Source organism: Haliaeetus albicilla, chromosome 20 (genome assembly GCF_947461875.1).
Source record: "Haliaeetus albicilla chromosome 20, bHalAlb1.1, whole genome shotgun sequence".
Taxonomy (NCBI): Eukaryota; Metazoa; Chordata; class Aves; order Accipitriformes; family Accipitridae; genus Haliaeetus; species Haliaeetus albicilla.
In genome coordinates this window covers 18,658,459-18,685,914 of record NC_091502.1, presented here as the reverse complement: position 1 = coordinate 18,685,914, position 27,456 = coordinate 18,658,459, and the positions used below count along the sequence as shown (strand labels likewise).

The 27,456-nt window shown below is 41.2% G+C and overlaps 1 long non-coding RNA gene across 1 annotated transcript in view; it reads left to right on the top strand.

The window, feature by feature from the left end:
* The window catches only part of LOC138690171 (uncharacterized), a 54,251-nt gene extending 27,252 nt beyond the window's left edge, over positions 1-26,999 (top strand). Inside the window, exons 2-3 of the long non-coding RNA XR_011328997.1 lie at positions 17,263-17,330; positions 21,343-26,999. This is a non-coding gene — a long non-coding RNA (uncharacterized lncRNA). The remainder of the gene's footprint in view (positions 1-17,262; positions 17,331-21,342) is intronic.
* The last annotated feature ends 457 nt before the right edge of the window (positions 27,000-27,456 follow it).

Sequence of the window (27,456 nt, the reverse complement as noted above, 5' to 3'; positions counted from 1 at the left end):
TAAGGAACAAAGTCCAAAGACCACTAGGTCAGTAGTTGTCTTTTTATTCGTTTTCAGTGAACTTTTGAGCAGGATCTGGTAGTATAAGCACAGCAGAGAAATGCAGTCCTGGGTACAGGACCAGGCTTAAAGTTACAAGACTCAGCTTTAAAGTCAGACTGCTCATCTGCTGCACCTTTATGGGTCGCTTCACCGCTGTGCCTCAGTTTCCCCCAGCAGCTCCTTCTGTCTTTCTTCAGGGTGGGTTTGACTCTTCCTAGTGAGGATTTGCTGAACCCCAATTGTGAGGGGGATGCGGACTTTCTGGGCGACCGTCAGGGGTACTGTAACACAGGTTGTCAGGCTCTGACTTGTAATCAGAGGTTAGGAAATTCCTGGGCGGCAGTCAAAGCCCAGGGTGCGTTGCTGACATCCACACGCTCTGTTCTGTCTCACTGTGGACCTTTGGCATTTCCCCTGTTTCGGTTCTGGATCCTTTCTGAGCAGATTGTCAGTCCCACCAAACAAGGGCAAAAGGACTAAATACAAGCAGTTTTCAAAACAAATGCATCAGTTCATGCAACATTAAGTTTACTGTATGAATGGTCTCTCAGTGTTGCTAGCTCAGCCATGCTGCGTGTCCTGTTTATTTCATAGCGTGCTTCCACATTTCATGTATGAGTTTGAAAAGGAAAAACTAGCTTAAGGAATGTAACTTCACCTGTCACCTGGGGAAAGTTACCTTGTTAATTTTCTGTTGGTCAGCATTCTGAGCTCTTGAGGAAGAGCGTCAGGAGATTTATCCCTGCCAAAGGATATGGCCTTTGGTGAACTGAGAAACACAGCATGCAGTTTCTGTCTTAAACTGACTGCTGCATCGCTTGTCTTATTTATGCAGATGTCCTCTGGCATAGCGCGAGAAACCAGGAAGGTTCACATGCAAACTCACAGGGATTATGTTGATTCATTCCCTAAAGAAATACATACTTCCACACAAACACAGCTTTTCCCATAATGTAGGAATAGGAAGAATGCTTGTATCGTATTGGAATGACTGACTATCAAATGGAAGCTACATCTTCCTCTGGCAGGGGCAATGGGGCCATGATTGGTCCCACAAGTGGAAACTGGAATTATTCTGAGTCATTGCTTCTATTGAAACGTCTCTGTTTAGCCAAGGATCTGTATGTGGGTACAGGAATGATAGATAGTCATATCAATTCTATGCTTAGTCTAAGCTGAGACAAGCAACATTAAAATGTCACAGCATTTTTTTCTGTATCACCACATCTCCCTAGGCAGAGCTCAGTTTCTGTGCATCTTCTAAATGTAGATTTCCATAATATGGCATATAGTGATGTCTTTAACATGTTGCTTTGGCCCTGATTTTTCTGGGTTTATAGTATTGCTGGGCTTAGGGAAAAAGTCCCTTTAAGAGAGAAAGCTTTATAAAGAAGAAATAAAATAATGATCCCTTAAGAACCAAAAGGGAGATACAGGATCCATTGCAACCCCTAAGAAGAGATTATGCAAATCAACCCTTTTTTTTTTTTTTTTCTGGGAAGGAGAAAGGGAGCATTGCAAGGGAGCTGCTAAAATAGCTTCTGAGAAAGGAAGAATCCTTCTGTCATGCCAAGGGCAAGCACCTTTTCTTTCATACTATCCTCTCGATGCTTTTCCCAACTTCCTGATATCTCTTGTGTCAGCAGTAAATTAAAATTTATTGAGGGTTTGGATACAGTGAGTGTCCTTTCATGTTCCCCAGTGTTTTCATGGCTCAGTATAGTACATTCTTCCTCTTCAGCCTTTAAATCCACTTCTGCTCCCCTTCAGGAAAACCTCTGGTACTTTCAGAGAATCTCTGGTGGATTTTCCTAATCTGCTTTGGCTGTTTTTCTTGAAAAGACTGCCTCTTGCATTAATAGCTCTGTCCCCAAGCTCCAGTGAGTAAACTTAAGATGGCAGTTTATGTCCAGATAATTTTGCAAAAAGGTCTTATTTACATGAACCTCTTCTGCCTAAGCAGCAGGACTCTAAAGCATCCAGCAAGGGTGGAAATATTTCAGTAACGGAGATGGGAGGCACAATTTATTGTTGTTTCATATTTTTATTTTACTAAGAATATCTGATACTTCCTGTAATAAGACTTTGCCTGTTAATTGTAGCCCTGGCTGCTTGAGAACAGGGTGTGCAGGGTAGCAGACATGAAAAGAGTGAGTGTCCCCTTCCTGTACTCTTCCTAATGCCCTTGTGCCTTAGCAGCCCTCAGGGCAGCAGCTTCCCGTAAACCTGGACTGTGATATGAAGAGTGGACATGGAGGGAGCCGAATTACTGGGTCTGGGCAAGGAAACGATGGAGAATGAGTGAAAACATGACCCGAAGGATACGGGTTGGAATTACAGGACTCTGGTGCACTGGAGGTGAGATGGGGATGTCTCGGACAAGGATCCAAGTTGGGAGCGACCTGGGACTGACTGGGCAAGGAGCCTGGAGCAGGAGAAGGAGCATGGAGTTGAGAACTGGACATGGCTGATGACTGTTGGCTGGGATTGGGGAGAGAAGCCTGAATGGAAACTGGTGTGGCAAGCAGAAGGGATGAGGATGAACCACGTGGGGTGGGATGGAGAGCAAGAGGAGAGCAGGGTAATGTTAGAGTGAGTCGGGCTGTGGTAGGTGAAGGGAAGGGCAGACACTTCTGCATTCACTTGCTGCTTGCCTTCCCACACTGGGCAGGAGCACAGGCTGGGGTTTCCAACCCATATTTCCTTGTTCTCTGCACATGTGAAGGCTTCCAGAAAAACATCTTCACCCCTATCCATGCTGATCCACATCAAAGATGACAATCAGCTATTGCTGTCAATTACTCCATTAGTTTGAATTGGTTGAAAGCTATTTTGGTATACTTACAGGATCCAGCTTGAGCTTGAGCTCTGTGATTGACACCACGTGATAGAAAAGCTTCTGGGTTTTTTGATTGTGCAGTTCGCCTGCATATTGCAGCAAGAAACACTTTCCCCAGACTCCATTCCTTCATTTGCACATTTCAAATTAATCTCTTGGCCATTCTTACAAGCTGAATCTAGTCTGTTTATTTAGCTGGATAAATGTCTGATATAAAATCTCATTAGCCCTAAAATTACCTTTGACACCATAAATGAACAAAGTCTCTTTGCCATGTAAATTAGGAAATCACACCAAGTCACTTCCAGTTCTGAGGCGGCACAGTTTTGAAAGACATTCAAAATGCAGAACAGTTAAAGTCATTAATATTTCTGCGGTGAGTACAGTTCATATTGGACAGCCTGGATACCACCAGACACAAGATTCTATTATAATTCCTCATGATAAAGCTGTCCTTATGCATCATATGCAGACCAAAAGCCCTGTTGTGACATTAATCATTCCACTTGATGATTCTTTCAGCTCTTCCTCTATGGCATTTCTTTGGAAAATAGCAAAAAGAATGAGAAGAACAACGACTGATCTTCAGAGGAATGGAAAATAGGAAGGCGAGTCCATTCTTTGCAGCACCTTTATTATCAATCACCATTATTAACCAGTATTAAGCACTATTAGTGCAAAAAATGACTTACAGTACCAGAAATTTAGATTTGGGTCTTGATTCCCTCCTGCACTTCTCCTGGATTTTCTCTGATGTGGTGAAGAGTTTCTGCTTAGTGAGTGTGCATGAAGCTCAAGATTTGGGTACTGAGGGAGCTGGCAGAAGTGCTCACCAAGCCACTTTCCATCATTTACCAGCAGTCCTGGCTAACCGTGGAACTCCCAGTTGACTGAAGGTTAGCAAATGTGACGTTCATATGCAAGAAGAGCCAGAAGGAGGATCTGGGGAACTATAAGCCCATCAGTCTGACTTTGGTGCTGGGGAAGGTTATGGAGCAGATAATCTCGAGTGCCATCACACAGCATGTACAGGACAACCAGGGGATCAGGCCCAGTCAGCATGGGTTTATGAAAGGCAGGTGCTGCTTGACCAACCTGATCTCCTTCTGTGACAAGGTGACCCACTCAGTGGATGAGGGAAAGGCTGTGGATGTTGTCTACCTGGACTTTAGTAAAGCCTTTGACACCGTTTCCCACAGCATTCTCCTGGAGAAACTGGCTGCTCATGGCTTGGATGGTTGTACTCTTCCCTGGGTAAAAAACTGGCTGGATGGCCGAGCCCAAAGAGTGGTGGTGAATGGAGTTAAATCCAGTTGGCGGCCAGTCACAAGTGGTGTTCCCCAGGGCTCAGTATTGGGGCCAGTTCTGTTTAATATCTCTATCAATGATCTGGACGAGGGGATAGAGTGCACCCTCAATAAGTTTCCAGACAACACCAAGCTGGGCGGGAGTGTTGATCTGCTTGAGGGTAGGAAGGCTCTACAGAGGTATCTGGACAGGCTGGATCGATGGGCCGAGGCCAATTGTATGAGGTTCAACAAGGGTCAGTGCTTGGTCCAGCACTTGGGTCACAACAACCCCATGCAACACTACAGGCTTGGGGAAGAGTGGCTGGGAAGCTGCCTGGTGGAAAAGAATTTGGGGGTCTTGGTCAACAGCCGGCTGAATATGAGCCAGCAGTGTGCCCAGGTGGCCAAAAAGGCCAGTAGCATCCTGGCTTGTATCAGAAATAGCATGGCCTACAGGACCAGGGCAGTGATTGTCCCCCTGTACTCGGCACTGGTGAGGCCGCACCTTGAGTCCTGTGTTCAGTTTTGGGCCCCTCACTACAAGAAAGACATTGAGGTGCTGGAGCGTGTCCAGAGAAGGGCAACAAAGCTGGTGAAGGGTCTGGAGCACAAGTCTTATGAGGAGCGGCTGAGGGAACTGGGGTTGCTCAGCCTGGAGAAAAGGAGGCTGAGGGGAGACCTTATCGCTCTCTACAACTACCTGAAAGGAGGGTGTAGTGAGGTGGGGGTCGGTCTCTTCTCCCTAGTAACAAGTGATAGGACAGGAGGAAACAGCCTCAAGTGGCAGCAGGGGAGCTTTAGATTGGACATTAGGAAAAATTTCTTCACTGAAAGGGTTGTTAAGTGTTGGGAGAAGTTGCCCAGGGAGTCACCACCCCTGGAGGTATTGAAAAGATGTGTAGATGTGGCACATAGGGAGAAGGTTTAGGGGTGGACTTGGCAATGCTAGGTTAATTGTTGGACTTCATGAACTTAAAGGTCCTTTCCAGCCTAAATGATTCTATGATTCCATGATTCTATGATTCTGATTTCAAAGAAGCCCAAGTCCCATTCATAGTCAGCGCCATTTGGGTGGCTCTGACACTTTGCTGTTTTGAAAATTTGGTGGAATCTTTCTGAAGTAACAGTCATTGATATCTTTAGTATTTGGTTTCCCAGTCCCTCAGGTCCTTTTACAAATATTATCCAGACAGAGTATTGCTTGGAAGTGGGAGCTTTTTTAATGGGCCATGTTTGTTCAGAGAACCTGTATAAGCTAACATGAAAGTGTGTGTGCATAGAAGAAAAAGAGCTTTGCATGAAGTTTTCCATTCATGTAGCTGTGTTGTGGCATTCTTTTTTAATAAATGGAGCTATGTAGTTTTTCCCACACAGCAGAAAAATAATTGGATTTCAAACAGACATGCCCGAGCCTCGTTTACCCAGATGTTGTTCCTTTATGGTACAGCATCTTCTCTAATTCTGTAGGGCTGTTCTGGCCATCCAGGTCACCAGCAGCCTCATTAAAGAATACAAGTACATTATGCCCAAAGTGAAAACTATGACTGGTAAAAAGAACACATTGTAATTAACTGTAGCATGGATCTCAATCCGGGTTGATGTTTTTTAATATTTAAATGACGTTTAACCACTCCAGTAGAGATGAGCAGAAAACAGGAGAAGTAGAAAGAAGCAAAATAATTATTTGACTAATATTCACACTGTAAAGAATTCACTCTTCCCATCTGACAGAGATCACTGTATGTTCCATACCTATCTGTCCATAAATCAGAAGGAGACTGACAATTTGTAAAAACAAATAGCTATTTATTCAAAGAACTGTACCTTTCTTCATGTTTTGGTTTGTTGTCTGTTATCTTGGCTTAACAAATGTGGTTAATTGTCCATAACTCTTTCCTGATTTTTTTGTGCAAATGTATTTTCAGCGTTGGTCAGAAAGTGATTGTGCAAGATTGTCCTATTAAGTGTCGTAGATCTTGACTGTTAAGTGCAGCTCTAATTTCTGCTGAGAGCAGTGGGGTTTACAGCAATGAGCTTTAAAGACGGTTCTCCTGCTAGGTCTGGATCACTCGCTTAATCTCTACAAACTATATGGCTTTTGCTAGAGTAATTTCTTTGATCACTACACAAATCTTTTTGATTAAACAAATGTGTTCTGAGCCCAGAAGTCCTTTATTGCAAACATTTATACTGTTGTCTCCCTGACCTGAGCAGTTAGCATTTGGGGCCTGGCCAGGTTGTTTCCATTAAGAGGAGAAATTGATGACAGGAATTAGACAGGTTTTTTTGGTGCTGTCCTGCTTATTTACAACGAATATCCACAAAGTTATGCTTCCCTGAACCTGGCAGAAACCACCAGAGGCAGCTTTTGAACACAGTTTAAAAATCCAGTACCTCAAGTACCATTAACTTTGGCCCTCTCCCAGGGCCACCTGCACAAAAACGTTTCATTTTTTCACCACTGGCTTTTGTCTAGCTCCTCTGTCACCGAGAAGTGCGTCCTTGCAAACACTGTCCTGCTGCCTGCGGTGCCGGATTCTCAGCCTACACATGTCAGTCATGCCAAGGTTCATTCTTGCTTGTCTTGACCATCAGCTACTGCTGTCACCAGGTACCTTCTTCCATAAAGGAATGTAATTTCCTCCCCTGTAGGTGAAAGAATAGTCTTTAACTAATGCTGTGGTAAATGGCAGCTGCTGATACCTTTTAATGATATAATATAAATTCACTATCACTCACACGAAGTTATTGCATGCATAAAAATTGGTGGCAAAATAAAAAAGCTGTGAATCAAGGCTGATTTTTTTTTTTGTTTCTGTTAGAATTTGCATATAAAGGTGACTGCAATTATTTTTAGATGAAAAATACTGTTTATACAATGTCAAAATATTATGCTTTTTAAAAAAAAGTATTCTGTTTTAGAAAACACACTCTCTTTTCCCGGGTAGGGTCTAGTAGGATTATTTTAGTTAAGGTTGGTTCAGCCCAGGTAAAAGTGTTTTAGTTTGTTGAGCTGCCTCAGAAGATTTAGCTTGCTCTGTTTAGCAAATTGTTATACTGTGTTCCCACTTTGTGCATTGGTCCGTGAGATGGCAGTTTGAGATGCTATCACCCCGATGATCTAGAGGTCTCCAAAGGATGGTTTCCTTCTTTCACAAGACAAAATGGATTTCTTTCTGAGTATGCTCTATGTTTCAGGGTAGAAATCATCTGACTCCGGTGCATCATAAAAGATGATAAAACAATCCAACTTGTGAAAAGGAACATGGGCATCACTCTCCTGAGATATAATGCCTGTGCAGTGAGGTGTTATAATGAAAAAGTCCTATGGGTGTATTAAACTAATTCCAAACAAAGCATGTGAGATCATATCAGTAATCAACAGTGAAGCTGTTCAACTGAACTTCAGTCAAAATATTTTATTCCAGATGACAATGTCAAAAGAAAAATTTGATTTTTGTATAAAAATGTTCTTAATTCAAATTTTTTGTCAGCATGCAGCACAAAAAAAAGCTGGCATGCCTGTTTTTCCTTCAAGATGAATTCTGAATTTTGTTCATCTCTGAGTGTAATCCCTTATTTGCAGATATAGGCACCTTGACTGTCTATATTGTAGCTTATTTTTATATTAAGTGTTGACATACAGTGCCAGTAAAATACAGGTTTCGGAAGAATCTATGAGTTGTTGCCCCATTTTGTTCTTAGCCTGTGAGTTCTCAAGTTGGAAGCCATCTTTCAGGAAGGTGTGTATGGACACTAGTTTCACTTTTAGACTTCTGGATATTAACAATTTTATAACTTACATTATCATGCATTCTGTCTCTCTCTTTCATGTGTTTCTCCACTCCTGTGGCTTTCAACTTCTTTCAGTTTTGAACCCCTAAGATTTTTTTCTGTGGAAGTGTAGACCTCTGTATACCATATTCTAGCCTCCTGACAAAAGCCTTTTATTTCTTAGTTACCCTCTGCAGATCCCTTAGAAATTTTGCACGGGCTGCCAGACTGAAAACCCACAGATCTGCTGTCAGACCCACATCCATTGGACTGTCCTTTTCTCTTTCCCCACTGCATATGCACACTTTTACTTATAGTATATATTCTTGACAAATGCAGAGTTCATCTCTGGCCAAGGGAATCCAAAAGAAAAGCCTTTGCCACAATTACCCTTTTCAGCTTTTATTGACTTTGAGTCTTAAGAGATTTCCTGCTAAAGACTACTGAGGTCTTGTGCTAGTTAGAAAAAGAAAAAAAAAAAGCTCTTTTTTAATCAAAAGAAAAAGCAAACTTGAAACAGTCAAACGTCAAAGTTTCCAAGGCAGTCTGAGCACCAGGAGGACATTGCTCAGAACCAGTAGGCTCAGTTTTGAATTCTCCTTTACAGTATTGTTTTCAGTCCAAACACTCTTCCAGCACCACAATTGTTTTCTACATCGCTACAAGGTCTTTTGTACTTTTGTTAATATTAACAGGGATTCTCAAGCTCTTAAACTCTATGTCTTACTGTGAGGACTCTACCTAGACACCTGTCTGAATCAAGACCACACTGAAGAAATATTGACCTCTCTTTTGTGTCCACGTCAAGTATCTCAGCAGTAGAACTTCAAAGTGCTTGTGAGACCTCTAATGGTGCACATGGCACTATATATTACAGAAATAGCCAGAAATCAGACAAGAGAGATTGAAAATATATAGTTAGGAATGCTGCGTTTGTGTATTTGCTGTAAAAAGTTATATGAGCTATGACTGTGCCCTTGTGTCTCCTTTGCCTTGATTTTTTACTGTGTGAACAGCAAAAGACCCAAAAGACCACAAAACCCCTGCCTTTTGTGCACCTGTTTTATGGAGAATCCTTTGAAATGATGCAGTATATGGTGCGCAGGCTGGTTTTGTGGGGTTGTAAGGACTTCTGTCATCTCCTTTGGGTCTCTCCACACAGAAGGGTACTATCATACTGGCTGACAAGAAAAGTGCTTAAAACAAACTCCATATACCTGTTCCACCTATATTAGTATAGCTGAGGGGATACTCCTAGCTGCAATTCCAGGCTCTGCCTGAACTCCCTGTATCCCTCATTCAGTCTATTGATGTTCTCCCTAGCATGAGCTTATTGGTGATCTTAATGATCTTTCTTTCTGGATATAAGAAAGTTACTAACTCTGAACTAGCTTCCCAAAGAATAGCAAGAATCTTCAAAGCAATGGGTACAATTTATTGTAGCCATTGTGAGCAGCCAAACTGGCCCAAAGAGGACTTTAGAAAGGTATGCAGCTCCCCAGGTGCAGAGAGTATCTCAGAAGGCATTGCATGACCTTTGCTGATTATTCACCTTGTCCAGGCTTAGAGGGGCAGTTTGAGACAAGATGGTGTCTGGAGCTTTTTAACGAGCAGGAGCAATCATTGTGTGTACATATATGATTATGGTGGCTGTGACTCCTTGACACAGCTATTTGAATCATGGATGTTGCATGGAGTAGTCATCGGACCCCACGGACAGTGGCTACGAGGCAAATTCTGATCAAGGAGAGTACAGACTGTCTTTGCATTGGCTCAGGAATCTTCAATTTTGCAAAATGGAAATATGAAAAATTGAATGGGAAGAAATCCAGTTTTGAAGCTCTCAGAAGGGAATTGCAAAAGAACTGATCTGTTTTTAAAATCCTTAAATCCCCTGAAGCTTCTGATTAATTTATTGAAAAAATGTTCATAAAAGATGTAACCGAATCCAAATCTGTTGCTTCAGTAAAGAACGTATTCAGAATGAAAAGCCCAGGGCTCTGCCCTGCCAGCACAGAGAGAGCATTTCAGCTGTCATCCGAGTAGGCACCTGTCACTCCCATCAGAGGAGGAACAGCGTGATTTCTGGCCTAATTTCTAGAACGTCAGTGATATTGAATGGAGATCAGGGTGCTCAGAAACTATGCAAACCAGGACCCAAAACTACAAATGCTGCTGCTTTTTTCTTTTTCTCTACCCCTATGAAAGCCTCAAGGAATATGAAGTTATCCCTAACTCTATTTCTGTCCCCCAGGCTTTTCTTTCCACAGTGATGGGCTGATCCTCACATATTTGCATGATGGTCTGACCCACTTTGAACAAAGTTATATGCTGATCAGTGAAAAACTCCTTCACTGATCAGAATACTCTTTCCTGGCTTTTGGATTATTATTCAAAAGGAAAGGGAGGCCCAGAGCAGCATGCTATGTTCACGGCTGCATGACAACACTTTTGAGTAGCCAAGTTGTAGTAAAGCAGACACATGGAGAAACAGGAGTCTGCCTTATGGTACAAAAACTTTCTCCAGTCTTCCAGCTTAGTACCATCCAGAACACTGTTGTGGCAAGAGCTGTGGGATGCGTGTTCTATGTATGAAAATGAAGTTTGCTTTTTAGTTATAATTGTGGTTTAGCTGGGTGTCAGGACTGTGCAAACCCAATGCACTTAAGGTATTAATTCCTTGGGTGGTCCAGCAGCTCCTCCTGGCTTGTCACCTGCAGAGACGAGACAATGGACTGATTTGAGATAATGGACAATTTGAGGTAACGGCTTCAAACTTGGTGACTGACTGAAACTTTACAATTAGGTATTTGGCTGTCACAGGAGCTCTCCAGGATGATTCTAGACATTCCCCAGCTCAGATCCTGCTGGGTCTAGTCCACTTTGTGTACTTAAAGGTGTTGATTAACATCCTAAACGGAGCGTCCCAGGAACTCCCCTAGATGTTCCTGCTTTAGAAGTGATAAAATTTTACATCGATAAGACATTTATAAACACTCAATAGAAACTGTTCCTGCAGATATTGTCACAGAGGCCAGTCTTTAGTATGGAGTCGAGATGGATTATGGATGTGCTGGGCTGGTCACATAGGACTGTGGCCAGCTGGGTTATAAGAGCTGATCAGAACAGAGGTTTGGGGTGTCTCTCTCAGTCCAACTGAAATCACTGCTGCAGACACCAGGTACCCTTGCAATGGAGACTACTGTCACCACTGGTCAGAGACCTGCTGTCGCACTGGGAGATGTTATTTCCTATGAAAGTGTTGCCCTGTGCCAAGATCCTCCCAGATTATTTTTTTTCTTTTAACAAAGACTTTGTCCTGAGTGTCCGTGTGACACCTTGCTCCTTACGCTGTGGCACGTGGGAGGGGAGGGATCCCAGTGTGAGCCTGCAAGCAGAGAGAAGGGGCTTCCTTGAAGACAAGAACTTCACAGCCAAACCTCCGACCACCACAGCAGCCTGTGGGACCTCTGCCTGGGGTCATTTACCTCATGGGCACCTCTTCTGCCTACTGACTTCTTTCTCCACTTTGTTTATGTATAGGGACCGATCCAAGTCTGAGAACCTAAAACTGCACCAGGTAAATTGTTGAGACAAAGCAATTTCCCTGCTGGGAAATCAGTGCCGGGAAATCAGTGTGCTTCAGTGATGAGCTTAGGGCTTGGGGCAGCAGTGATGTGCATGGAGGTGAGACCCTGTTGGACACTCCTCTCCTCCCCTGTCATGCCACCATGATGCCATAGTTGGCATCAGGCTGTACTACTGGAAGGGGATTGGGCTCCTCCTTCTCATGGCGGTCAGTAAATTCACCCTGGATCTCTAAATAACAGAGTTAGAGGAAAATGTTTTTTACTTTCCATATAAAACAGCGATTAAATATCCGTGGGAAACTTTAGGCATCTCATAATAAGTATAACTGAATACTAAGAACCTGAATACATGGATGATTTGGGAGTTTTGATTTTTTTTTACTCCTACAAAAAAATCAAAATTTTTTTATTAGGGAAAGCAGATGCATTCCACAAAATAGTTCATTCAGTCAAACCCCTAATTTCCTACTGAAGAAGTATATATTTTGATGGGGATATTTTTGTCATCTCTTCTAAGTATGGATTTGGGGGTTTAATGTTAGGTGAGCAAATGGAATAATAACAAAAAAAGGTAAGGTTTTTATCCTTTGTATTCCCACTCTCTCAAATTCCAGTCCCATTTAATCAAAGGTCATTCCACCTTCCTTATTACCCTGGTTAGGAAAGGAACAGCTGTATCAAGAAATCACATAATATGTGGCATTGCTGTGAACTACCAGACACAATGTTCAGGTAACCCTTGCCACCAGTTACAGTGTTGTTCTGCACTAAATATCTTTCAAGAGACCTAGTCCAAACCTACTGCTTGCACTCTTGAGTCTTGCTGTCCTGTCTTGTTCTTTGTGCATACTTAGAGTTCTATTTTGGGATTTAATATCTATTTTCTCTATCAAGTCTGTAAAGATTAAAGTAAAATTTCATTGATAAGAAGCATCTTATCCTATCCTAAATTTGATTTAACTGCAAAGTGAATAGGGCTTAGTAAATGTTTTTTCCCTGGACAGTGCTTAATATAGTTTTAAAAGCAATATTCATAAATTACTAGGCTCTTTTATGTTTCACGCAGATGATTTTGTGTTATGTTTATGTCACTGCCCTTGTGACTGTATTAATTGCAGGGACTATGCAACATCTGATGCTGAACCAATATGCGTGATGGGTCTGCAGTTCACCAGATCAGTGCAAAGGCTTCCTTTTGATTGCTCTTACTTGAAAGCAAAAGTAGAGGTCCTGCATATAATGTATATAAAAAGGAGATCAGCTCCATCTGGAAGGTGCGGTCCTTCAAGGATTGCTTCACCTTGCCTCCCAAAGACCTTCTGTGTCAGAGGCTCCCACAAGCAAATTTCCTGACATTCAGAGATCTTTGGAGAAACAGATACTTAGTTGTTGGCTTTATGGGACCCAGTCATAAAAACAGTAATAGAAGCATGGCTTTGTGACAATTGTAATGTGCCAAACATTTGGCAAATCATTTGGAAAGCTGTCTCTATGCCTTAACTAAACCAGCACTCCTTCCTGCTAGCAGAAAACCCCAGCAAAAATGGCAGTAAATAAAACTTAGTTTGAGATTGTCCCAAACTAGTTTGACTTGCTAAAAGTACCTTATTACTTTTGAGACAACCGTTTCTGTGCAGGTTACAGTTTCTGTAAATGAAGAATATCAGGACCAGGCCAAATATTTCTATCAGTCAAGCAAAATGGATGTATTAGGGCCAGTCCCGCAGGCTCTGATACAGCAAAACCCTTAAACACATGCATACATTTAAGTCTGAGTATATTTTTGCAATCTTCATTGGGTATAGAGTAGAATAATTGAAAAATTATTCACAAATAAAGCATGTGCTTTGCCAAATTAAAGTTGGAAATACATAAGCAAGCTCCTAGATTCCTTTTTTGGTTCATGCTACTCAGGTTCAGTATGCCCGAACACAACCTTTTAGGCTGCTGCATATCTGCTGCATACTTTGGTTAGTAAGATGGTTAAGTAAAGGTCCCCCTTTTGTATTTACACTTGTCCTACACTGTAAACTTGGAAGCTGTGATACCATCCTGAGTGAACACAATTGCTTGGACCCAGACAGTAAAGCAGGGAAGTGAGTCACAAGTAACCTCCTCGTTCCTTTTTCTTTCTGCTAAGTACAATCTCAGCCTTTCTCAGCTCTTAATCATACTGTTAATTTTGCACCTAAATTTGGCAGGTCTTTAAAGTGCCAAGAGCTAAGTAGGTTGAAATGGCACTTCCTTTTCTGGTTGTTTTGGAACTAAAGTGATGGTGGCTACCATGCTTCATGCTGAAGTCAGAGCTCCCAGCATGTGTGAGTGTGATCTGAGCACAGCCACCAGATCAGATCTCTCAGGTTACTTTACACAAAAAGACACCAATTTTTTGAATCCCAAAGGGCCCTAAGCAAGAGACGTGCTTGAACCTGAGCTGGGATGCGGGAGTCCAAGACGTGCAGCATCACAGCTTTAAGCACTTGACTGTAGGTGGGCAAAGCAGGGCTGGGGGGTTGCTCAGCTGAAATAACAAGTCAACAGCCTGACTGTTTCTTTGGCTCTTGTTCCACATGCCCAGAAATGAGGAGTTCTCGATGTGTTTGCAAGAGGGTGGGATTTAGTCCTGTGCCTTGCCTCCTCTGGCAATGCTTCCTGGCCAAGATGTGGTTAGTGGCAAACATCAGTGACAACAGCTTCTTGTCATTGATATACAGGTAATGTCTTGTACGTGCGGGATGTCACAGCTGTGCACATCCTTTGTGTTTCATACTTAAACAAGTAAGAATTAAACCCTTCTCCATGGAAGTTCACTTAGAATCACTAAGGTTAGAAGTGAAAATGACTAGGCAATGTTTTTAATAGTCATTAATTCATATGAATGGCATCAATAAATAACATAGGAAAAATAAATATGGTAACAATAAATTGATTTTTGTTGTAATTTGTGCAAAGAGTAAGGAGTCATTTGATCTCAACACTACTGCTGTGACATAGGCAAATATTTATAGCCTCATATATAATGTGCAATATGTAGTGCAGAGATGATGTATTCTTTACCAAAGTCAAAGAATCAGTAGGGAAGGATGAAGTTGCCTATAGGACCAGACATGCTGACACCCATAAGTAAGCACTTGTGAATTCCCTATGGTTTGGTCTGTGCCTCTGTTAAGTGATGTAAGAATGAGATTTTCGAGCCTCTTTGAGACATTAGTTGTAATTAGAGCTATGCCTCCCAGTTCCTTTTGTCCTCTTAGGAAACCTAAGGCATTTTATTTTTATTGGCATTGCAGCATCTGTAGTTACAGACCGGGGGCAAATATGTCAAAAAAATCCCCAAACAAACCACAAAAAAAACAAACACAAAAAGAAGACAATTTCTGCTTCCAGCAGCAGCACAGAGCTAATCCCTGAAGTGTGCATTTGTCCTGGCTAGCTTTAAATAGCCAAAACAGTGAAGGCTTCCACATCTTTTTAAACTATTTCACAGCCTTTGCTGATTTCTAATCAGACTGAATTAGCACCTTCTTTTTTTCTAGGGGCTGCATCTTAGCATCAGGGTTGTTGGAGAGTAGGTGAGAATGAAATCGTGTAGCTGTGCGCGGAGAGAGGAGCAGCCACCGGAGCTGCGCATGCCTGGCTGGAGTTCACAGAGCATAAGCCAATTTTTGCGCCCACAGAGCAGTTCATTTCTTGGCAGCTGAATCAGAATAAAGCTCCAAGGCTACAGCAGCCCACAGCCTGCTGTGACTTGGTGACCACAGAACCTAATTTGTGCTGGATAAAGCCCTAAAGAGATTAACTGACTCATAACATATGCTACTTTACCTTCTACAAATGAACCTCTGATACAGTGCCATGTTTCTGATCCCTCTCTAAATTTTGCAAATACTCCACCACTTAGTCACAGATAGGGGGGAACCTGAAGAATAAAAAACCCCACCCCCTCTAGTTTATCACTCATACATTTTTTGCAAACACTTCAAAAGACTATATGCTTTTTCTGCCAGGAGTATGACATTTCACATTAAGGTAGCTATAAAAAAATGCATACCTTCCTTTTAGAGAATCTCTGAGAAACAGCAGTGCAGGTGCATTACCTGCGGCACAGCCATGTAGGAGAGGCAGGTACATCCAGTGTTGAGTTTAATGAGGGATGGGCCATATTTAAGGCTATAAAAGTCATTGAATTTCTACAGTCTTCCTAGGACCATAAAGAGCTCATTGGAGGTGGTCAGCAGCTTAAAAGAGGGACCATCAGGAGCAGCAGTGTCAGCCAACAGGGTCAGCGTGTTTCTAAAACGGCCTGATGAGTGTCTGAGCTGTGAAGCAGATACAGTCTGTGGTTCAGCGGTTCCTGACTCCATGCTGTGGAACTGACCAGGATGAGTTATTCTTCCCTGGTAGCCCACACGCAACAGTATTACACTGGGGAGGAGGTGCCGGTATTCGTTCAGATCTCATTCCAGCATGGAATTTGAATGTGGGTCCAGGGAAATGCAGTATATATAGCATACAAGACAGTGAGGCTCAATTAATTTCCATGTCATGAAACCCTACCTTCCCAAAGGATTCAGAGAAAGGCAGCCAGTATGGTCACAGGTACAGGTCATCTTCCACAAAAGCAATGACCTGACATCATTGGTCTTACGTTTCATAAATCCTTTTGAAAACCCAACCCTGTTCTACACCATTGAAGTGAAAGGCATTTATTATCAGTGATTTCAAGTACAGCTAACTTGATTAAATTCAAGGCATTACATCCTATCAAAATAAAAACAAATATCACCACAAACAGCCATTATAAAAGAGCTGATAAATACTGAATCAGATGAATGATGTTGCTGATTAACAGCTTCACATTTTTAGCCTACTTTACTGTCGTAACTTCAAACCAAATATATCTGCAGACTTCAGGAGCAGCATCCAGATGAGGCTTAAGTAGGAACGATTCTGTATTAAATGACGTATTAGAAAGGAATTTGGCTCCTTTAAGGTAATAGAGACCCCATACACTAAAACCTCTCTGTGTCTACTCAGAATTGGAAACTTCATGAATTTAAAGTTACCAGTTAGGATCCTCCCTGGTGTCCTTTTTTTCCTGAGATTTTTCCAAAGGCCCTTAAAAATCAGGGCATCCATATCCAAGTGAGAACTGAAAACCTAACTCCTTTAGTGTCTTTTGAAAAGCATAGTCTTTCTTACACTGCTGTTCTCAGCAGATAGGTGTCAAGAAATCGAGTTATTGCAGTTTACCTTCTAGGCATACGCTCCAAAGACCGAGTAAAGTGTGTCAGCTGCCATGATGCGATTGCACTCATTTTGCTCTTGTGATCATGGTCAGTGGCTGTGGGTGAGCTGATGAGCTGGAACTCGTGCTGCAGGAGATCAGTTGCCAGCCATTGTGTGAAGACAGTCTAAAGTCCAGCTTAGTGAAGTTCCCAGTATCAACGGATTCAAGGGGGCAAATTTGACACCATATGGTACCAGTATGCCTTCAGGCTGATCCAAACACATAATTAATGTTCTCTCATAGATCAGACTTGGTTTTCAGCTCAAAGAGATAACCAGCCTGCACATTTTTGTGCTTAGAAAACTCTTTGATTTTTGTGTCTGGAATCTTCTTGACTTATATAATCATTAGTCTCCTAAAATATAGTGGGCTGGGCAGATCAAGTCCTTACTCTATCTGGTTAACTGGGGCTCTTCTTCGTCTCCCTTTTTTTTCCAGTTGTCTTCTAACAATGAAGCTGGGTCTTAGAGCCACCAGAAAAACAAAGCTCAGAAGGTGTCAAGCTGGTAAGATGTGAAAAACAGAGTTAATTTTGCAAGTGAAACCAGCTCAGAAGTGAAACAAGCTTCAGAAGTTTCACCACCTGAGCATAGACCCTGTGCTCCCCAGCCTGTTAGATGCATGTATTGAGTCTAGGCCCAGATGAACAAGTCAATTCCTTAAAGACCATAAAATTGGCATAGACCCATTGGACTCAGTGGAACTATGCAGCCAAGGATGCTTATTTAGCTCCAGCGGACTGGTATGATTTTAATACAGGAGTGTTACAACCTCTCCGGTAAAAACTTGGGGGAAAGAAAAAAGGAGAAAAAAAGAAAAGAAAGAAAGAAAAAAAAATGAGAGAAATGCAGAAAGGGAGAGAGATTGTAAATATCATTGGCAGCAAGCAGACTAGAAGCAGCTGTCTCTGGCAGACGTGTTTCATTCAGATCAAACAGAGAGCTGTGATGTTTGGAAATAACCCACATTTACTATATATTTAACTACAAGCTTTCCGTTTGTTTGAAGGCAATCAGGGATTTATGCTCAAACAAGAACTTTTCTCACCCAGGTTTTGTTCAGAAAGCACTGTTTTCCTGTGGCACTGGCGCGTGAGTGCCAGGATGCCGCATGGAGCACAGGCAATCCACAGCGGGAGGAGGGCTCCTGCTTTCACAGCTTTTGGTCACACAGTCCTGGAGGTAAATGGAACTGTTTTCAGAATGTGCCTTTCTCCAGGAACCTAAATGCTTTCATTAGCCAGAGGGGGAAAGGTGAAGACGACCTTGTGCTTTGGATGTGATGGTTGTTAAACCACGGCATCTGACAGCCATTACCACTGCTAACTCCTGTGAGCAATATTTCCTGCGAGGGACTCCGGCATCTGCCGCATACTCACAGGGACGGCAATCAGTCTGGGGACTCGGAGCCCATCCTATATCATCTGCAGACATCCTCCGTGCTCCTTAATAAGAACATTGAAAGGCTGTAATTTTTGCTTCACCAGCTCTGTCACATTTCCTCCCTATTTGATTTCTTTTGTTTTCAGTTCTTCCCTATGTAAATGTTTTTTTGTTTGTTTTTTTGCACACATGCACTCTAGCATTTTAATTCTAGTGTTTAAGGCCTTAAATAATATAGTAGTGCTGCTGTCTACTTGCAGAACTGTCTATGGACTCTTGTCGCATCACGGCTATTAAGATCAATTGCAAGGAGAATATAAGATGATAGAATGTAATTACCTGTGTTGGAGGCTTGCCCAGACTGCCAGCACCTGAATTCCCTAAAAAAAAAAAAAAAAAAAAAAAAAAAAGAGAGAGAGACTTTGGAAAGTCTAAGTGGCACCAGGCAAGCTGCCTTGGTGTGGACAGTGCTCTTGGCTAGTGCTCTTGAGGCAGGTCTTGAACCTGCCTTAGGGCTTCACTTCACAAGCCATGAGGCTGCTTCAAGGTTGTTCAAAGTCAGGCTGGACGGGGCTCTGAGCAACCTGATCTAGTTGAAGATGTGCCTGCTCATTTTAGGAGGGTTGGACTAGATGACCTTAAAAGGTTCCTTCCAACCCAAACCATTCCATGATTCTGCGATTCTGGGTGCCCGCTGGTCCCAGTCTTGCTAGAAGGAGATTGGGTGCACCTTGCAGAACTGCTCTGTACCATGAATACAGTTGTCCGTGGGATCTCACAGTGAGACTAGGAGAAAACTGCAAAACCCTGTGATGGTAAGTGGGGAAAAAGGGCCTGATGATCTTCTCGCATTAGAAAAACAGAGTGCTGCTAGATATTGTTTGTACAAAAGTGGTGGAAGTTGTTTGCTTTCCAAAACAGATCACTTCACCAATCTGTATTAGTGTGTATCTCCACCAAAAAGTACAGGGAACAGGCAACTAGGCACAGGGAACGGCAGACATCTTTTATGCTGGTTTTGCTTTATGGGCAGAACTCAGCATGAAATTATGCCCTGACATACCATAATGTGGAACTGCACTGACAGTGTCCTGAAGATCACCTCAAGATAATATGAGACAGATTTTCAAAAAGGACTGAAAACATTCCCTCAGCAAAAAGTCACTCTTGTTTTTAAATTATACAACAGAAAGACTGCTTCCCCAAATGATTACACACACCAGAAATCTGTGTTCCTATTAAAAAGGATCACAACTTTGTTTCTTATTCAAAGAAATACATGCATATGGGCCTGCTATTTATGTGTGTAGGCACCATGATAAATCCCCATGATAAATCCCCAGATGAAAGTAACAGTTCAGAATTTGCTAAAACACTGTGGTATTATGGAACAGTTTCAAAAGTGTGGATTTGTTTTCCATCTTTTTCCCCAATAACAAATATTAGACTCAGCAGTAAGTGCTTATAACAGAGCCACAGTAGTACTGTAAAGTGTAGGATTTACGAGCCAGATCTGTAGAACATAAATTTTCCAACAGGGGCTGTAATTATATAAAATGCTACATGAATCCAACAATGTGAAGAAATCTATTTTTAGGGCAAAAGTTTTCCAGTTATCAGAGTTTCAGTCTTTGGCTGGGAATTAAAAACTTTGCAGGACTGAGGTGCTCAACAGCTTGTTGGAACTGCCACGTGTCTTCTGCTAACTAGACACAAATCCCTCTCGAACCCTGGGAAGGGCCCCCCCATTAACTCAACCGGTCAGTTCTGGCATGTCTCTGCTACCAGCCCTGGGGTTAGTACAACAGATAGTCCAGATTAGGGTGAATAAAAGGTTTAGAGCTTGTGGAGAGAATCAGGGTTTCATATGAAGAAGGGACCTGACCGAAGTGTTTTCATATCCTAATGCTTCTGAAGTGCTATCAAGTCTACTGCAAGTCTTTACAACATATAAAGAGCTGCAAGTTGTCTCCCTCGAGCAGGTAGCTATGTAGCCTAAAACCAGGTCATACTTTTAGGTCAGCTCCAAAGAAATGCCAAATCTCAATTCCTATTAAGTGCATCTCACTGGATGAAACTCTTCATGAAGTGTTGCTCTTCCCTGTCCATGCATGGGCTCTGTGCTGACTTCACAGGGAACAAACAGATTTTACCGTTCTTCTCTCGCCCCAGATCATTAGTGCCAGTTATGAATATGAATATTGTGCTAGTGAAATCAGCTAGAAATAACCTCAGAACTGTATTTTATATATCCTCATTTGGGCCATGCTTTTTATAAAAGCATCAGTGCACTTTCTCAGATTTTCACGTCCATCTGTCCACATGTAAGCCAATTAACTCCTACAACGGATTGCTCTCAATGCTGTTACTTTCTCCCTTTGCTGCCTTTTCTTTTTGCTACAACTCATTGCATAACTTTTGAAATTAGACCCACATCCTGCAGGCAGGTCCACAGAAGTGGAGGACTAGGCTACTCAATGGTTTCTCCAGGTAGGTATTGAACCTACCTAGGCAGACCCAGTTACAGCTTTGCAAGTTCATTTCCTTTAGTTCTCCAGCTATGTTCATAGAGTGCACGAACATATTGTGCAATATCTCAAAAAAACCCACCTCCCCCCCACTATCATTATGACCATCATCAGTAATTTGGTGTAGTTGGGGAGTAACCACACCTTTTTTCTAAGCCTGATTTAGGTATCTGAAAAACATGCTTCAGATCACCACTAAATAACACCTAATTGTTTGGTTCCTGCATGGGCTTCTTAAGTTACACTGGAGCCAAGTGCCTAAAGAAAGCCAAAGAAGGTTGTAGTCATGCTCACCAATGTATAAAAAAATTTTAAAGAAAAAAAAAAGTAAATCTTAAGAAAAAGTGAATGTAAGCCATAAATCTAGCTGCCATAAGGTGCCTTTAGCTCTTTCTCTTTGTTTCCTCAAACCAGGGAGCACAGGATTATCCTACCTCACAGAAAGGTCATGGTAATAAATCCATTAAAGAGTAAGGTGTGGATAAAGTAGCACAACAGAAGCCACTTGAATGCATGTATATTTATAGTTTGCAGACACACATAAAATAATAACTCCAAAATACTTATTCTTAAAAGTGACTCCTTGCTTTTTTGTACCAATTTCCTAGTTTCCTGAAGCCTAGTTCATGAGATTTGGAAGTGACTCCTCTGTGGTTTGAAACAGTCTCCAGATATCTCCCATCAGTTCTTCACACTAGACAAACCTCTAGTGGAATCTCGCCACTGAACTTTCAAAGGATATTAAAATCTGCCTTTGTGTTCTTTTTTATAAACTTAATCTACCATTTGCTGTTTGCACATTTGTGGTACTAAAAATGACTATTTGGTACTTTCCCCTTAGAGCTGTGCATTTTTTCCTCCATAGATACTGTTTCCAAAGCTCATATTTGTCACTCTAGCAAAGCAGAGCTGAATGAGCTATTTAGCCATATAATAAAGTAACAATGAATGAAGCAAGAGGACCAATTGAATTGGTGCTATTATTTCAACAAAATCCTTTCAGCAATTGCCTCTCTCTTCATAGAGACCTTCACGGCATTATTTCACTAAATGACACCATGAATGTAATTACTTTGATTCAGAGTGTTGGAATCACACAGGTAACAAATTACACTGCCCCCTGATGAGTAATAATTCAATTATTCAGTGGCCTTATAACAATTTGAAATAGCCTATTCTCATTTCACAAACATCATATTTACTGCTGGAAATAAACCATTTCTACAAAGTGAAATATTAGATCTATATATCTTAGCACATGTACGCTCCCAAATGGATCACCACATAACTGCATACCTTTGGTGGTTTAATATTAAAGGGACTGCAGAGATGCTGAGCCTCTTGGGTTACTCCATCTCAGTAGATGTGTACATATATTTTGCCTATTTACTACCTGGTGAATCAAGACTTTATTATAAATATCAAGCAGCAATTGTGCACAGAGTAAGGTTTGATCTCAGTGGCACCAGCACTATTGGAATTCATCCCCAACTGGAAGCAGAATCTAAATGTGTGTCCAAAGAGGCATTCCTCGGACATGACTCTTCTCTTCTGTGCTCCAGCAGAAATGAAGCCTACAACACTGCTGAAGCCAAGATAGTATAAAACAGGGGTGAAGAGGGGAAGAAACAACCCTGCTTGCTGAAAGGTCAATTCAAAGTTAGACTTTTGGGGTAAAATGTATGTGTAAAGCCCAGTGAGATTTTCAAATGCATTAAGTGCCAAACTCCTAATTATGCAATCTCCAAATCATGTTTAGACACCTAGGAACTTGTGAAAAATCCCACAGACAGATGTCTGTCTTCACCTTTAAGTGCCTGAATATTTTTAAAAACTTTAGGTGTCTTAATCTACGGTGTTGTGATTTATACAAGCTGTATCCATCTCAGAAGTGCAACATTCCTCCAGGCTGACTGCAGGAGGCATCAGTGAGGAATTTCCAGACCATAATTGCTGGGTTTGGTCCTGAATAAAAGCAGCAGCAGATGCTGCAACCCCTTTTGTATCTGATACTTGGTAGCTTAGGGTTTTTCTGCAGGATGTGGCAGATATAGATTCCATTTCTGAATTTGCCTGAAGATGTCCAAACTTCTACTTCCTTGGGGACAACCTTGACACCTGGCTTATCAGTGATTTGATTGAATCGTTTTCAGTCTTTCCCATGGAAGCTGTGCCATTATACATGAAGTATTTAAAGATGTGTTAATCTTGTAAGAGCAAGATGTGCTCCACAAGTTCTCAGTTGAGAGACAGCGTACACCGCTGAGAGTGGAGGGGGTAGAGGGCTGTCTGCCAGTCACTTCTATTAAATTATCATTACAACAAGGAGGTGATTTTCCTCTCAGGTGAGGACTCAGTCCCTAGATGATAAATCATTCTGTTTCTGCCAAAGAATTTCCTCAACCAGAACTAAAGTCTGGTATTGTAGCATATTTTTCCCAGCTTTGTTTAAAAGCAATGGTCATTAGGATGGTTTTGTAAAAGTCAGTGTCACAAGGTGGATGTAAAAATATCACTTTACAACTTGCAATAACTGCATTCCACTAAGGAAATGTACCAAAATTTTGCAATAAATGGCCACAAAGTTGTAATAAGATGAGGGATGAGTCAAGGGAAAATGAGAAAAATGAAAACAGATGAAGAAGAAAATTAAGCTGATTATCTACCAAGACTCAGTGCTGCTCACCAGTATTCAGACACACATCTCTGTAAGTCTAAAAAAATCTGCAAGATCATGAGCATGCATAAACACTATGGATTACTGTGCACATATAGAAATGCAAACCCACAGGCAAGGAAGGGTAATCAAAGACCAAAAGTTTTTCATGTGTTTTTCAGAGGAAGAAAGTTTCTGGTGACCTCAAGTTTCCAGGGATAATGCCTATCTTCTCTAAAAATCTGGCCATGTACTTTAATACTTACAAGTCTGACAACCCTTTCTTATGTGATAATTTCCAGGCAAAGATCTCAGTACAAGTTTAGCCTCAAACAAAATTTAGTTACCTTGATAATACAGCTATGAAGTTCACAAATTCTGTTCACACTTTAAAATGAGGAAACTGAATAATGAAGATTTCAAGAGAGCAGGTCATTGCAATTAGCAGCATGGAAAAGAATGGAAAACTCAGTCCAAACTGAGCAGCCCTTCTGTAACACTTCACATCCTTAAAGCTGAGCGTGTTGTATGGTTTTGTAGGATTAAGAACTAGACTTTTGCTATGATCTACCATGCTGAGATATCTGTCTAGCATAGAGATTTTTAAGTAGCACTCCTATTCTTAGAGACGAAGAAACTCAGTCATTCTTGTAAAAGTAAGTCCAAGTTTTAATCGCACCTTTAAAACCAATAGCAAAACTCTCTGAGTTAATGAGGCTGTGAATTGACCCACTTATGCCACGATCCAAAACAGTGTTGACTTTTCCCCACCATGGAACACCTACGACAGTTCTTTCACCTCTCAAAAGCATAAAATGACTCCTAAGGATAAAGATTTCAATTGATTGGAAGCCAGAAAAGCCAAGAGTAGCTAGTCTGCTGTTGTCTGTCCTGTCCTGATTACAGCTTAAGGATCCAAGTGTCCAATCCTGAAGTGGGTTTGAAGTAGAATTCAATCCCAAAATGTCCTGCTATGTTGCCACCCAGTTCTGAAGGTGAGTAACCCCGGCAGCTGTCTCAATTTTTTAACTTTGATGTACCCCAGACAGCTACAGAGCAGCTTGGCCTCTCTGTCCTGCTTAAGCTTGACTGTGATCCCAAGAGCAGACACTCCTGTGCCTGCTTCCCTTGAGGGATTTTCTCAGGAAGAGGGCAAGCCTGGCACACTTTGGTAAGACTATTCTCCATTCAAAGAGGAATGATGTTTGCTGCTGTCCTCTAAAAGCCAGTTGAAAAAGAGTTTTTACTTCTTAAACAATAGCATTTGGATGCAGAAGACCCTTATCTTTTTGACAGACGTCAGCTCCCCGCTTGCCATCACTCAGGGAAATTCTTTGCCTACCCAAGTGCACACAGGAGTTGAGGGGAAATCAGGAGGAGGAGTTCAATCCCTCTTCTCAGTGCTTTTCAGAGAACAATTCAAGATTCATTGCCTTGGTGAAGCAAAGGAGCATGAACATGGCTGTGTAGTTTATTGAGTAAGGCAGTTGTTCAGGGTAGGAGAGAACGGGGATCTCTCCCATAATTATTCTAATGCTTTCTCAAATGATTGTTTAATATTAAATTCCACTCCAGAGCCAAGCACATAAAATTTAGAGGTCAGAACAGTCACTGACTAAGTTTATTTTTGGAGCTAGTGGTGAATATAATGTATTTGCAACCTTGTTTTGGCTAGATGGAGACATTTATGTACAATAATACATTTGAAAACACAAAGTTCTGTGGGAAGGAATTGCCACGCTGAATACCTTGGTTTATGCTAGGTGAGACTGCCTGCCACAAAATGTGCAAGGCTTGCCAGGGTGCATTTGACAGTCCTCCTTATGAGCTTTTCCTCCTGATCAAATAAAATCACCCTCTGACTGGTATGACGCTGATGACCTAAATTCCAATACTATTGAGGGTTGTTGAAACTGAGGGAAATGGATTGAGGACTGAGAACTACGTGTTTACAAAGAGACGTCGCTTGGCAGTACACTGTACATTTTAAAGATTTCTTTTTACTGTGAAAGCTGGGCATTCAATAGGGGCACCCAGACAGCTTTCTGTTTTACGGGAAATCAGTTGAGGGTTGCTCATCCATATTCCAAGCATAAAATAAAATGACAATAAACAAGAGTGTTATATAACAAAATGAAAATAAATTCTGCTAGACCTTTTCAAAACAGAAGTCTCAGCTTTTCTCACCCATTATGCAGGTTTAGTACATTTCAGATCAATATTTTATGTGTGGTGTAATAGCCCTCTTTTTTCTTTAAACAGAGCTGATTTGAGAAAGGAAGGCAGAAAGGTTTTATTGCTGTCTAACTGGTATTGATTTCATAACTGCTGAATTGAGAGCAAAAGAGACTCCAGGAAAGGAATACATTTTTATTTCACGTGACATATTCCCTAAGGAGAAGACAGCAAAAAAAGGGCAAAGAAGGATTTGGGGAAGCTCATTAGCACAGATCATAAAAATCAAAGAAATCATAGGGAGAGAATTCAGGAAGGCTGGCATGGCCACTCCAGAGGAAGGATCAGCCATATCTAGGTCTTTCCTGACAGATGATTCTCTGAGCTGCTGTTAAAAATCTCTAGTGACAGAGAGACTAAAATCTCCCTCATGATCTGTCCTCATGTTTAAACAACCTTATAGTCAAAAAGATTTCACTGACACCTGACTTACATTTCCGTGGCTTTAATTCTACAGCTGTCTTTTAGCTTTGACTTGTTTCCCACACTTATGAATTCTCTGAGTTTGATATTTTCTTGATGTCTATTGTCTTTAGTCTCCTTCTTTCCTTTCCTTAGACAAGAATGCCATTATTCAGTGGTCAGTGCCACCTTACCCTCCCTCTACTTTCACATTGTCAATTTTCTGTTGTTGCAATAAACTGTAGAAGACTAGCGTCCTGTCTCCAGTTCTGCTGTACTAGCTGGCATCTCCATTACTCCCAGCTTCTGATGATTTTTCTGTTTGCTCAGACTAAACCTTTATTCTTAATCTTTCTGGCTTGGTAGTCTAAGGTAGCTAGAAAGAGAAACTGTGGGATACATTCCTATTGTTAAACTTCTCGTCATCATTATTCAGGCACTTTCAGTGAGCCTATTCTCTTTTTCTGCTGAACCTGGAACAAGTATATATATCTTTTATAAAGCAAAAGTCTTCAGACTTTCCTGGTCTATTCCTCTGGAGCAGTAATTTTCCATATTAATATTCTAGCTATGCCAGTTATCCCACTATTTTTAGCAGTTAAGTTGTAGTTTTTATTATGCATTATGCTTTTAGTCCACGTGGTTTATTCTCAATATATCTTGCATTGGAATATAGATATGAAACTACAGTCATCAAAGATGTAATTTTGAGCCATTATTCTGCTGTTGATAATGGACTTGGACCTTAACTCTTTTCTCTGATCAAATGTGTATTGGTGTACCATGCAGGAACTTAGGAGGATAGTGAAAGGTATGTAGATGCATATCACTTGTCTCATTGCCTATGAAAAAAAAAGGCCTGATTGAAATACAAATAGTGCTATTAGACCATACTTAAATATTATAATGGAATTAGTAACTATAATACTTTCTAATTTAATAAAGTTTATAATTTGTTATTTAAAACTATCAATCAAATGTAGTTTTACTTGTTTATAGCTTAGGCTTGCTTACAAATTTTTCATTTAAAAGTATGGATATTCAGCTCTAAGCCAATTTCCCATAAAGATGCAAGGGGTCTAAGCTGTTATTATATCAATGAATCTTAAGCACCTAGGTTAGGAGGTCTACTGATGCAACAGATCCATTGACTGCACCGAATGGAAGAAATATAATTACTTCTCAGAATGGGTGGGGTTAGATGGACTGGATGCTTCCCTAATATGCAAAGAAGTATTTAAAAACATATACTATGAATCTATAGGCCCTTTGGATTTCAACGGGATTTCAGCGAGTTACCTTTGAAAATCCCATTCTTACTATTTATATAGGATATAAATAGTACCATTGCTAATTTTCAGTACAAGATGCTTTATAAAAAGCTGACAACATGGTCACAATGTGCACAAGATCCAGAATCATCTTCTTT